The following is a 13,542-nucleotide window of genomic DNA, read 5'->3' as shown; positions in this document are numbered from 1 at the left end:
TTATCATGTCATATTCGATTGACTGCCAGGATTTATTATACTTTCTGCTGTTACACCCGGAATACTGACGAAACCTATTCCCTTGCCCAAGGAAGGCCTCTGCTTTCTAATCTTCACAGAATAACAGGGAGGTGGAAGGCCATCAATACCAGAGTAATGAATGTCAGAGTGAGGCCAGACCAGCGGCACCTTAATTCCAGAAGCAGCAGGAAAAGGAGGGAAGAGGGGCTAGAGGGACGCGAGCCTGCCTCTGGAACGTGAAGCACAGAGCTGGGCTGGCGGCTCACTATCCAGGGGCAGCCGAGGGGTGGCTCCCTGTGGGTGTGTCGGTGTCGACAACCAGCGTGTGTCTTCGTACAATCGTCCAGGAGGAGCTGCGGACCACAGTGCGGGGAGCACGAGAAGCCACTCCCACCACGAAGACAATCCAGCATTTTGCCTAAGTTACTTAATCACCCCCAGAACTGTTTACTGAGGATCCCCTAGGGACCAGGCACTGTACTAAGCTTCTAGGGGTCCAGGAACAGACAGATGACCTAATGGCTACTGGACAAGGTTGTAAGTTCGGTCATAGAGTTTCACTGGGTCACTTGAATATTTATTAAAGCTGTTTGTTTAAGACACTCAGCTAGATGCTAGAAATATGAAGATAAATAAAACAGGATCTGTGTGGTCTGGGACTTCACGGAGAGTGCTGGGGGAGTCCAGGGCAGGGAGACCTAGCACCTAGGTCTGTGCTAGACCCTGTCTGAGGCGGGAGGAGAGGCACAGCGCTGGCCAGAGGGCAGCCCGTAGCCAGTAGCCAAGCAGATGCGGGGCAGCAAGGGTTCCTGGAGAGGGACCGTGTGTGAAAAGGCTCAGAGCCAGGAAGAGAGCGTCTGGTTGAGGAACTTCCGCAAGCACGGGGTGCGCTGGAGCGCAGGGGGCTGTGAGGGGAGGTGGCAGGGAAGCCACCAGCCCTACCCCGCAAAGTGCCATCAGAGGAGCCTTATGTCCTTGGGGAGGTCACTCTTCCAGGCTGCATTTGCCTCCCAGCAGTCCATTTCCTCCTGTTTAGGACTCCTTTTCCCATTTCTCCCTCACCTCCTCTCCACCTCATCTCCCTTCTCTCCACCTTATCTGTCTACCTCACTTCTACCTTCTCCACCCTATTCCCTCTCCACCTTATCCTAACTTACATCTCCAGCAGCATTTTTATCTGAGTTAGCTATTAGGTGACAATGGCTGATGAGCCCAAGGGACTTACTTTTCAATGGAGATTCCTAAACTTTGGACAACTTCGCCTTCAGACCCCTGAGGCCTGCGTGGGATGTGTATGGGGGGGGGCGGTGTGGGCAGAGGCGGTCAATTTTCCCCGCACCTCTCAAATTATACCACCTGTTCCTAAAACTCATTGGCTTAGGGGAGGGGAGGATGGAGAAAGTAATTTCTGGGTGCCCTCAATTCAGGTAAAGGTGTGATTTCTTTAGTCAGACTGTTAAAGGCCGGGGCTATGTCCAGGCCTGAATCCTGAAGGATGGAACTCAAGCATGGGTTTTGTTTTTTTTATTTGGATAGAGAAAATTCCAGAGAGGTTTTGTTTCTCACATTTATCTTAGCCCTGAAGAACATCGCCAGGATTGGGGGGGCCAGAGACTCAATGTTTTAAATTCTGAAGAAAGAGCTCTCATATGGAAAGCTGGGGTTTTATTTATCTTAGAATGATTCTGATTTGCTGGAGCCCTCGGGTGGGTCAACTGAGGTAACGTTATCTTACCAGTTTTCTGTAAACCAAAGGATACATTTGCATCTTTGTTTGTACAAATTAAAATAATCATTTACATACACATTTGCATAATGTAAGAACTCTGTGTACATAAGATTAAATTAATTAGTAGCTCTGATAGGTACTTTGTATCTAAAAGCACCGACAGCATGATCTGGCGGAAAGAGCTCAGGTTCTGAAGCCTTTGAGGCAGAATCGGGTCCAAATCCTTCATCTACCACTTACTGGCCGTGTGGCTTCTCTTTGAGTCTCAGTTTCTTCGTGTATAAAAATAGGTAAAATAATCTCAACCTCACCTACCTATTGTTTAAGGCCCAGATAACTGAATAATGGATACAGTAAGTCCCCAGCGCAATTCCTGGTACAAGGAGGGTGTGGGATGTAAGTCTGTTCTTTTGACAGCTCAGGATTGTGGCCCAAACTGAGAAGCTCCTGAAGAGCAGTCTGGCAGGTGCCTCTCTGTGTTTTCTGTAAAGAAAGGGAGGGTGAGCCGCTGGACGGCTGTGAGATGAAAACAAAGATAAGCTGAGCTGGGCGCACGGCCGACTGTCCCAGCGTTCAGGGACCATCATGTTTCCCGGGTCTCACTGCGCTTCTTAACCAGCGTGATTGCACGCTCAGAGGTGGGTCTGCACGTGTTGGGAACGCCACTCCTCGGCCCCGCTGTCCCTCCTTTATGCTCACGCGGAGAAGTCCAGCCCTCGGCTTACTTGTGTGCGGACCGTGATGGGAGCAGGGGCAGGTGGCTGGAGGAGAAGACCCCTCACCGCGTCGTGTTAGCTGGAGTCAGTCGCTGAGAAGTAGATGCCGAGCTGGAGCTTGAGGTGGGTGGGCGGGGCTGACCCCTCTGTAGGACGCAGCTGGGGAGGGAGGGGTCGACAAGGAAAACTTGCAGAATGTGAGGGGGTCTGCCACCTGTGACAGAGTAAGGAGAGCCCGAGATCGTGCTGCAATTCTGAGAAAGTCTCGGCCAACGCAGTGGGGAGCCGTGGGGCAAAGGCAGCCAGTGGAGCCGTCCCACGAGGGGAACCCCCCCCCCCCTCAGCCACGGGCTGGGCGCTGCCAGGCAGAGCGTGGCTTTGGCGCAGATGTCCTGTCCGATCCTGAAGGCCCTGCACTGGGGAGCCTGTCAGCTAGCTGCCCTTCCCCAGCCGCTGCAGGTTCTCTCTTGAAACGGAGCCGGAGGGACACACCCCCCTGGCTCCTGCACAGGCCACTACGGGTGTTCCTTTAAATGAAGACCAGAAACAGCCAATGGGTCTTTAGCGCCACCGGCCAGCACGACCACGTGGCCTTTGTCAGTTCACTCCCCCCAGCGGAGCGCTTCACACCTTCATTGCTCGCCTCAAAGTTCTGAAGCTCTCCTGCTCTCAGAAACTTTCTGTCCTTTATTTCCCTGAGGGACCACCAGGGGTAACCCAGCACCGTGAGCCTATCACGATTTCTGCGCCTGTACCCACGCGCTGTGCCTTCTTGCCCGTTAGAGGCTGTGCCCTCCAGTCTACAGCCCACGCCTCCACCTGTGTGCCGCGTGCCCTCCACTTGGAGGCTCGGGACCCTCTCTCCGCACCTCTTACCCCTCAGCAGAGGGCTGTGCATTTAGCGTCTCTCCCGCACGCCTCCGAGTGACACTCCTGGAAATGCTTGTCCGTGTCCTTCATTTCCATTTTCCGCGTCCACATTTTTCTGGATCTCAATCCAATGCAGATTCTGTTCTGTCCACACACTGGTGAGGTTGCTTGGTCCAGGGGGCGTCACTTTCCATCACTTCTCGTCCGCATCTTCTGGTTCCCCTGCTCCCCTTCTTGCAAAGCCTTTGTCACGTGGTTTCAGAGACACTGTGCCCTCGGTTTCCTCCTCCTCACGGTCACCCCTCAGTGTCCGTTCCTCGTGTCTCCTAGTCTCTACTGTCTCGTAAACCGGAAAGCTGCAGGACTCAGTTTTCACACCTCTGTCCGGTCTAAACGTACTGCCTAAGCCATCTCGTCTCCTTCATGGCTTTGAACAACAGCTGTTCACGGGCACCTTCCATCTCCGGCCCTGCCCTCCTCGTTTACCTCCAGACTGGTGTGTCCAGCCGTCTCCACTTGGATATCGAATAGATATTTGAGAGTCAACAGGTACAAAACAGAATCCTTGGTTCCCGCCCCTCCTCCAAAACTCCTCCTCTCCTCTTTATCCAGGAATTCAGACCGAAATTCTTGCTGTCATCCTTGACTCCTCTTTCACACCCCGCATCCAAACTATCAACACACTATCCAGGCTGGACCTTTGAAACACATCCTGGATGTGGTTACTTTTCAATTCCTCCAGCTCCAGCCTCTACTCCCAGCCCATAGAGCCTCTCCTTGCACAGCCAGGATGACCACCAACTAACCTCCTGCGGCCACTCACTGCCCTGGGCTCTGGTCTCCACCTAGCTAGTGGTCAGACCATTCCCCAGCTAACAAGCTTCCCAGGGCTTCTGTCCCACTAAGCCCTCAAGCTTCAAATTTCCCTTAAACCTAGTGGCTTATAGCAGTTTTATGGACTGAATGTGTCTCCCAAAATTCACATGTTGAAACCCTACCCCCCAATGTAATGCATTAGGAGGCGGGGCCTTTGGGAGGTAATTAGGATTAGATGATGTCGTGAGGGTAGAGCTTCATGATGGGATTAGTGCCCTTATAAATAAGAGTCACCAGAGGGCTTCCCTGGTGGCACAGTGGTTAAGAATCCGCCTGCCAATGCAGGGGACACAGAATCGATCCCTGGTCCGGGAAGATTCCACATGCCGCGGAGCAACTAAGCCCATGCGCCACAACTACTGAGTCTGCGCTCTAGAGCCTGCAAGCCACAACTACTGAAGCCTGTGTGCCTAGAGCCCGTGCTCCGCAACAAGAGAAGCCATCGCAGTGAGAAGCCTGCACACCGCAATGAAGAGTAGCCCCCGCTGGCCGCAACTAGAGAAAGCCCGCGCACAGCAATGAAGACTCAATGCAGCCAAAAATAAATAAATTTAAAAAAAAAAGAAAGAGTCATCAGAGAACTTGCTTCCTCTCTCTGCCCTCCACTGTGTGAAGGTCCCAGGGGAAGTCTTCAGCCTGCACTCCAGAAGAGGCTCTCACCAGAGCCAGAGCACGCTGGCACTCTGATCTTGGACTTCCAGCCTCCAGAACTGTGAGGAATACATTTCTCTTGTTTATAAACCACCCAGTTGAGCAGATAAGACAAGCAGCAACTACTTTTATTATGTCTCATGATTCTGTGGGTCAGGAATCCAGGCAGGCCTGAGTTAGGTGATGCTTCCCTTCTACACGGCATCAACTGGGGTCACTCAGTAGGATTCAGCTTGTGGCTGGTCTGGTGTAGAGAGTCCAAGATGACTTTACTCTCATGCCTGGCACCTTGGCAGGAGGATTGAAAGGCTGAGCTCCACTGGACCCAGTTGGGCCCCCCTTCCTCACCATGTAGCCCAAGGCCTCTCCACATTATCTCTCCAGCAGCACCTCTACATGGTAGCTAAGGGCTCCCAGAGACCAGAATAGGAGATGGAAATTCTCCGAAGCCCAGGTCCAGAGCTGGCCCAGCATCACTTGTCTATGGGGCAAGGGCGTCACAGGCCAGCCCAGATCCCTGGGGAGGAGAAACACACCTCTCCTCTCAGTGGGAGTGGGAGCAAAGCATTTATGGCCACTTTGAAACCACCACACTAAAAGTACAACGAGGCTTCTATTTTACAGAGTACAATGCCCCACATGATCTGTCTCTGGCTACCATTCCAACCTCATTTTCTCTGCTGATTCTATCACAGTCATTCCAGCGTCCTTGCTGTTCCTGGAATATTTTTCTGATTCAACATTTGCACTTACTGGAATCCCCCAAACATTCATGCCCATCTCTCGTTCTCCCTTCAGGCATCTGCTCAAAGGCTACAACTCAGAGAGACGTTCTCTCAGCTGGCCCAGCCTCTCTTCCTGTGACCCACACAGTTACCCTTCATCCCCCTGGTCATCCCCTGGACTTCTGTTCCCTGCGGTTTGCTTACTCTTTGTTTTTCCCCTGGAATGGGATGTTTCCTGTTTTGCTACCACTGAATCTCCAGCCCCTAGAAGAGTGAAGTACACTTAGAAGGCCCTCAGAAGACGTTTGTTAAATGCTGGAGAAACCAAGTAACTCCTGTGTCTTCAAGAAGCTTAGCAGTGACGTGGGGAGACCAGACAGCAACACGGTTGTCCTCCCAAGCGCCTCGTTAGAAATCGCTGGACTTGACTTGCATTTATTTCCTATAATTGTGTGTGGGAACCAAAGGAAAGGAAAGTCCCAAATGCAGTGATAGAAGAGAGGTCCCTGACCTTCCTTGCAGTCACTGAAGCTGGCAGCCTCTGGTGTTTTCTGTTTGGCTCCGGTACGTCAGTATAATCGAAGCCTGTGTGTGATGGGCGGGTGGTCCTGCGTTTGCAGATGCTCTTGTCTTGCAGTGGTGGTGTGTGGGCGGGGGTGGAATGTTCACTCAGAGTGAACGCTTCTTCCTGAGACTTCTAGGATGAAAATGAGTGTAAGGCACCATGGCTTTGCCAGTAGATTGTTTTCTTCGTCCTTAAATTCCCAGCACAGAGCTGAGTGCCAGTCACATAATAGGCACTCAGTAAATATTAGTAAAATAATGAATTCTATTGGGGATTATGTAAGTGGCTCCTGTTGGATTCGAATGTGACTTGGTGCTACTGACCAGAACCCTGGCCGACTCTGAGTAGCACTTACAGGGCCGAGGCTGGCGGCAAAAGTGTAACGGGGTGCTGTGGACAAGTCTCCGGGCCTGGCCTGCCTGTGCCTCTGTAAGACTCAAGACCGCCGTGGCAGAAAGCGACAGAGACCCACCATGAGCTACCTAAGCAAAGTGGCCTCCATGATGGAGGGACCCTGGGGTATCTTGTGGAATCCATGGAGTTGGAGTACCAAGACAGGGCTGGGAAGTCCAAGGTGGCAGCTGGGTCTCAGGAGGGAACAGAGCTGGTGCTTGAAATGCTGGCAGGACACTCCTTATCCTGCGCTCAGGTTTTCCTGCTGTGTGTTGGCAACTTTCTTTCACACTGGGTACCAGGTTTCCACTTACGGCAAAAAAACATGCCCACCTACAACATTCCAGATGTATGGTTTTGGTGAGAAGAGGGAAGGTCATAGGACTCGATCATAGACTGAACCTCAGTAGATGAGTAGGAGGGAACCGTTGGTCCAGCTGTTATAGGTGTTGCACCCTGAGAAAATCAACTGTGGTCAGAAGGTGGAGTCAGGTAAGGACACAATAGGTCACGTGACCCGGAAGACTTGGGGGGATAAGAAGATGGTTCTCAAAGAAGGGCTGAACCCTGCTGAGCGGACAGTCACGTAGCTGCCGCGTCCACCTTCTGGGTGATGCTGATGCATGTGTCACCACTCTGAGGGACGGATGTAGCTGTGTTTTTTCCCACGTGGTCACATCTTCCATCTACAGGTGATTGTGCCTTGGCCCCGAGGCCAACCCGTCCATATGCTCCATACGTTATGCACTAGCCCGAGTGGAAACACTGGGCCTGAGTAGATTATTTCCTAGGAAACGTGGAGTTGGGAAATGTGGAGATTGAAGGAGTTAGCAGAGGAGCAGAAGCCGACAGGCTGTACTGGGAGATGACGCAGCATAGATTTGGACTCAACAGCCAAAGCCACACGGTGCTCCAAGTTATCAGGAGGAAAAGCCAGTTGTAAGCACAGGAAGATGCTCAGAGACGTAAGTCAGGAGCTGAGACACAGGCAGAAACTGATGGCCGTGACAGAGGTGGAGGTGGGGTGGGGAGAGATGTGACCCCCCCCAGAGAAGGACTAATAACGGATTCTTAGTGATTGCTGGACTTCTGTTACCATTCTAGTTTCAGTCTCAGGCTACCTGTAAGGTTGGCGTAAACTCTTATATAAGGAAGCGCGAGAAGGTCTCTGTTCCTTGAACGAGAGAAGTTTGAAGGAAAACTTTGTCCTTATGTTTTCCTGTCCCCCTGTCCTTGGTTGTGTGCTCTGCCCCCCTGCTCAGGCCAGTTCTGGAGAACAGATTAGGAAATTAAAGGACTGGGTATTCATGGTGAAAGTAAGGAAGAGGAGGAGGATTCTCCCAGGTAAAAGATGAGGAAACTGGGGTCATATAGTTAGACATCTGGCTGGAGGTTAGACAGTGGGTGACAGATTCCAAACCAGGTCCAACACCTTTCATTCCATCACAATGGTCTCACCTTCCTTTACTTACACCAAAGCTGATATGGTCCCAGGACGATCCAGTAGAATAACATTTACAAGAAAAACTCTACAGAGAAGGTGAATTTTACTTTGGCACCACTAAACAGCATCCTGCATTATGTTGAAATTCACCTGTTACGTCTCTCTCTCTCTCTCTCCCTCTCTCTTTCTCTCTCTCTCTCACACACACACAGCCGAAGAAGAGAAGAAAGCACACAGTTCTACATTAAATCATTGTTCTCCTCTGAAAAAATGAAGATAAATACTTTTCCACTGTACTTGATTGACTAACTTTAATTAATACTACTGGGAATATGATTTTTTAAAATTACCTTAACTAAATTTTAACATTTAATTTAACTTGAACAATCATTGCTTCATTAATACCTGTAGTGGTTTGAACGGTGGCCCCCCCAAAGGATATGTCCACATTCTAACCCTTAGAACATGTGAGTGTGAACTTACTGGGAAAAAGGATTTTTGCAATTAATGTAATTAATTTGAGGATTTTGAGATGAGATCATCTGGATTAGCTGGGAGGAACCTAAATCCAAAGGCAAGTTTCTTTATAGGAGACAGAAAAGGACACAGAGGGGAGGAGGTCATGTGAACACAGAGGCAGAACTTGGAGTGATATGACCACAAGCCAAGGAACACCTGGCACCTCCTGGAAGAGGCTGGGAAGGGTTCTCCCTGAGAGCCCTCTTGGGGAGCTTGACCCTGTTGCATCTGAATTTTGGACTTCTGAGCTTCAGAACTGTGAGAGAATAAATTTCTGTTTTTTAAGCCATTTTGTGCTAATTTGTTACTGCAGCCACAGCATACTAAAACCATATGCTTCCTTTTTCTTTTAAGAAAATTTTTACTTTCTTTTGCCTCTGTTTCCTCAAGCTAATTCATAATACTTGCTTTGTGATCTGGTCATGGTTTTATGAGCATTTATTGAGTATTTACTACGTTTCAGGCACAACATCAAGAGTTTTAGAGGAATATCCTCTTTCTTTTTTTTTTTGGCCATGCCACGCGACATGCAGGATCTTAGTTCCCTGACCAGGGGTCGAACCTGTGCCCCCTGCAGTGGAAGCACAGAGTCCTAACCACTGAATCATCAGGGAATTCCTCAGAATATCCTCTTTTAACTTTACGACAAACATATGAGCTTATAACATTATTCTCCTCCTTTTATGTGCAGGAAACCTTAGTTAGAGAAGTTAAATTATTTATTAATGAAAAAAAACTGGAAAGTGAAAAGATGAGGATTTGAACCCAGGCCATCAGAGTCACGAGCCCACAAGTTGTACCCTGCAGGGTTCAGTTTTGAATCTAAAGACCTGCTCTAGCTGCTTTAAGGCTTTAAGGACTAGACATTTCAGAAAATCAAAGTCTGCCTCTTTGGCTGGTCAACTGCCTGAACAAATCTATATGGTGTTATCTCTTACCTGTCCATTGCATCCAGGTGCCTCCCTTGCTAAAAAAGAGCTACCTTCCTCCATGCACCTTCTCTCTGCCACTCAGCTCATTTTCAGCTCACGTCTGTGTCTCGTGCCTTCCCTCCAGTCTGAAATGACATGAGAGGTAAACAGTTCCAATGTGACACGCCCTGACGTCTCTTTCCAGTGAAATTAAGGTTATCCTATAGGGACCAGTTTTCTAATCTCTCTACAATGTCCCTCCTCTCAACAGACATTAAATTATTATTACTTTTTTGCATATGATGCTAGAAATCATTCTTTAGATTCTTCAGTGAAAGACCACTGGCGATTGTATCAGAGGGTTAGGGCTAAGCTCGTTCTTTCTCTCTGAAACATTTAAACCTTAAATCTACTGAACATTTAAAATGGATATCCATAAAAGAGGGGATATATGTATACGTATAGCTGATTCACTTTGCCGTACAGTATAAACTAACACAATACTGTAAAGCAACTATACTCCACTAAAAATTTTTAAAAAAATGGAATTTGAGTAAAGGGAAACATTTTTCGAGCACGCTTACACAGTAGTTTTCTTCCTTCAAACTTGGCTGGTGAGGAGGAATCCTTAACTGATTGTTTTCTTGGCATAAGCCAATATTTCTCTAAGTTGATAGGAAACTGAACAGAGCAATGAAATGGTACCAGCCCTTGCCCTTCCCCGGAACTCTACAAGGTTTGTTCATATGCGTGTGCTCTCTAGGGGGCCCCTGGCTGTCCTTGTCACCAACAGTCCCATTTCTGCCAACGCCCTCACAAGTGATATGAAGGATATTTGAAGACAACCTAACAATCTCCTGAAACACTGAGGAAGCAGGAGAGAAAAGTATGCATCATGGGTACCATTAACTTTAAATTAAAAACACTACTCCCTCTCCCATCACACACACACACACACACACACACACACGCGCGTGCGCATACACATACACACACACCCAGCCACCAGAATTTTAAAAAAAAGAAGTACATGCCTAGTCAGGATTATTTATGTAAACGCTTTAAAGAATGGGCCTAAAGATATTTTTCTTCTTAGCAGCCTTTTGAGCAGTTTCGATCTTTTTCATCTGTTTTCATCTAAGCTGTACTTCAGTGCCTTTTAACTGTATAGTTTCATGTGTCACCACTGATGCTAGTCGCCAGATAAATACAGCAGAGAGCTGGCATAGATCTTCTTTATGGGCGATATATATACAAAGTGGCTTTCACATTTGTACACGTGCTCCATATCTTTGGAACCTGAAGCTGACAGGAGAAATAATAAACCAACTTTGTAAAGTAGCATATTCCCAATAGTTTAAGGCACTGAAGAAATCTTAACAACCCTCTTTATTATGATGTATTGACAGCATTCGTTCAGCGGCAGACATTTATTTTGTGGCTCCCAAGTTCTAGGCACTCTGCTAGGCATTGTGGATGCCTCCATGACTAAAATATGGGCCGTGCTTGAGACTTTTAAAGCCTTGAAAGGCAGGCCTGGGTATACGTGAACTGAAACAAAACAATGCAATAATTTAGAGTGTCTTGGGAGCGCAGAGGAGAGAGCAAGCGACATTTTCCAGGAGTAGGGTCAGCAGAAGCTTCAGAGCACGACCAAATTCAGTGGCTTCCTGGGACCAAAGAGTTAATGGAGGTATATTCAGTGCAGAAAACAGCATTTACTTTCCCTGAACAAATAGGACAGTAAGTGGGTGACAAATTGCTGCCGTGTTTATTTCTTCCTTAAGAAATGGACATATTACAAGCCACCATGAACCCTTTTTCTTGCTCGCCGAGGTCTGCCCTTAGCTCATGTGGGAGAAGAAAATAATGAGAAATGATAACTGCCTTCAAATATTGAAGGTGCTGTCTGGTGGAGAAAGCATAACACTGGCTCAGAGTTACTCCAGAGGGTCATGGCCGGGCCCCCAAGACAACAGTTAGAAGGAGGGAGATTGTAGCTTCCTGTGAAAAAGAGAGCTACCTCGTGGACCTTGGCTGCCTTGTGGGGCAGTGAGTTCCCCATCACCAGCAGGGTTCAAGCAGAGGTAGAGGATCGTGTCTGGAGGAACAAGGAGGCTCAGCTTTCTTTTACTCCAGCGGGTTCTTCCCTGGGTACGTTCATTTGTGTTGAATTAGGGAGCAGGAGGTGGGGGAAACAGTGGGGTTTAGGACAAGATCTCCAAGTGGAATAATTCCGCCTGTGATCCAGTCAAACTTCTTCGCACCCCTGGAGGGAAAGAGGCCTGGGTATTATCATCCCAGCTCCACAGAGGAGGAAACCTCCAAAACTCGGCGAGGATAGCATCTACCTGCCACTACGGGAGGGGTGGGAGGCTTATCTCATTAGGAGATGGTGGGGCTCACAGACGCTCGGAAGAAAGGAAAGCGGAAGGGCAACGTGCTGTTTATTTATAAAGACAGATTCCACATACAGTGCCTGCAGGGGATTTAGTGCCCCGCTTCGAGTGAGTAAATCCCTCCAGTGTCAGAGACATAAGACGTTGTCAAGCTGCCTCTGAGACAATGTGATCATAAAGTCTTAGAACCGAAATACCTCCAGTCACCTTGGTAAGAAAATAATCCTCTCTCAAGTGATGCTTTGAAATGTAATGGAGTCGCTCCCTGTCCAGTGAGTGAACTGCGGAGGTGCGCCGTGGCGACACGGGCCCTGGGAACGGGGCTGCAGGGCAGAGCGAGCATGCTGCTTTCTCTCGCACCCCGAGTCCTCCCCAGGCGGAGCCCAATCTGCTTTTCCAGTCCCATTTCCCGTGACTGTCCTCCCCGAAGCATGTGCCTCATCTAAGTGGTCTCCTCCACCTGCCCAGCAAGGCCATGGTGAAGAGTTCCAGCCGGCGGAACAGCCAGGGCTGGGCAGGGAACACTCCATCTCTTGAACGTGGCTTTGGATCAACAGGCAGGATAAAATGAAGGCCAGGCTGCGTTTGTGTTGATAGCCAGAGTTGGAGCCGATGATCATAAATGCATCTGGCCAGGTGACCGGGGGTTAGGAGCCTTGTAGGAATGCCCCACCCCCACAGCCCGCTCCTGGCCATGTCACAGCTGAGTCCATGTGGGTATGGAGAATGGGACAGGGGGACCGTGGTGCAGTCTGAGGTCAGGAAAGGAGTCTCGGGGGCAAGAGACGGGGTATCAGCCAGCCTGGGGTCCACAGCAGTCATGCGACTTAACCCCAGAGAGAGGAGTTTCCCTGAAAGAGCCTTGCAACCAAATGCCGTTTCAACGTGGGATCGACCTAGAGAGAACTCAGTCTCATTAAGACAACATTCTGTGCGGAAGTGAAGGGCGCATCTGTTCCTGCCGCGTCTGTGGGCCTGGATCTTGATGCCAATCGTCAGGAAGGATCTGACCTCACGGACCTGGCAGTTCTATATAACAATAGCCAGAGAGATTCTTTAACGTGGAGCTTTGTGAAGGTGACAAAAGGATTTAAGTGTGACAGAACTCACAACATGTAATGAGAACTACCTACAGTTCATTTTACACTGCAGTAGAGAGCAAGGGAAGAGCAGAGTTTCAGCTTCTTTTCACTAAGGGATTGATGATAATCCTTACTGTGGTTTAACCCATTTGGTTTTGATACAATCTGGATCCCTCTTGACTATTTCCCATATTGACCTTAACTCACAATATCTATGCTAGTGTAAATATTCCTCGCTAAAGGAGTTTGCCAATGCGCTTGTTCCAAAGGGCAGTTTTTAAGACCTGAGTCATTATTAGCTGAGTTCTATGGAAAGCTGAACTTCCCCCAGTATGTTCCTCAAATAGCTGGTTGTGCGGACATGTCTCTGAGGTCCTCTAACCTGAGCACCCTTTGGCCGCTACCTGAGATGGATGAGGCTGGGTCGATAGACAAGAACCAGACCAGAAAGAGCCTACCAGACCAGAAACAGCCTGCCAGACCATGTTGAAGACCTAGCCTTGAGCTTTATACTGTGGGCCGTGGGAGTCATTGAAGGCTATTAAGCAGGGCAGTAGATGAATCTGGAAGCAGAACATTGAGAGTGGATGCAGAGAAATGAAATCCTAGTAACCTATGGGCTTGTCATCTGATTTATTTCT

General features: G+C 49.0%; 1 long non-coding RNA gene across 11 annotated transcripts in view; it reads left to right on the top strand.

The window, feature by feature from the left end:
* Positions 1-13,542, top strand: part of LOC309667629 — a 362,191-nt gene that overhangs the window by 159,427 nt on the left and 189,222 nt on the right. The window contains exon 4 of one of the 11 annotated variants that reach the window (XR_014267858.1): positions 8,973-13,360. The exons of the other annotated variants lie outside the window; for them this stretch is intronic. This is a non-coding gene — a long non-coding RNA (uncharacterized lncRNA). Of the gene's footprint in view, positions 1-8,972; positions 13,361-13,542 lie in introns of those variants that run through there. 11 annotated transcript variants of the gene reach the window in all.

The sequence above is a fragment of the Balaenoptera physalus genome, assembly GCF_965194825.1.
Source record: "Balaenoptera physalus genome assembly, chromosome: 10".
Classification (NCBI taxonomy): domain Eukaryota; kingdom Metazoa; phylum Chordata; class Mammalia; order Artiodactyla; family Balaenopteridae; genus Balaenoptera; species Balaenoptera physalus.
This window is presented reverse-complemented; position numbering and strand designations above follow the sequence as displayed.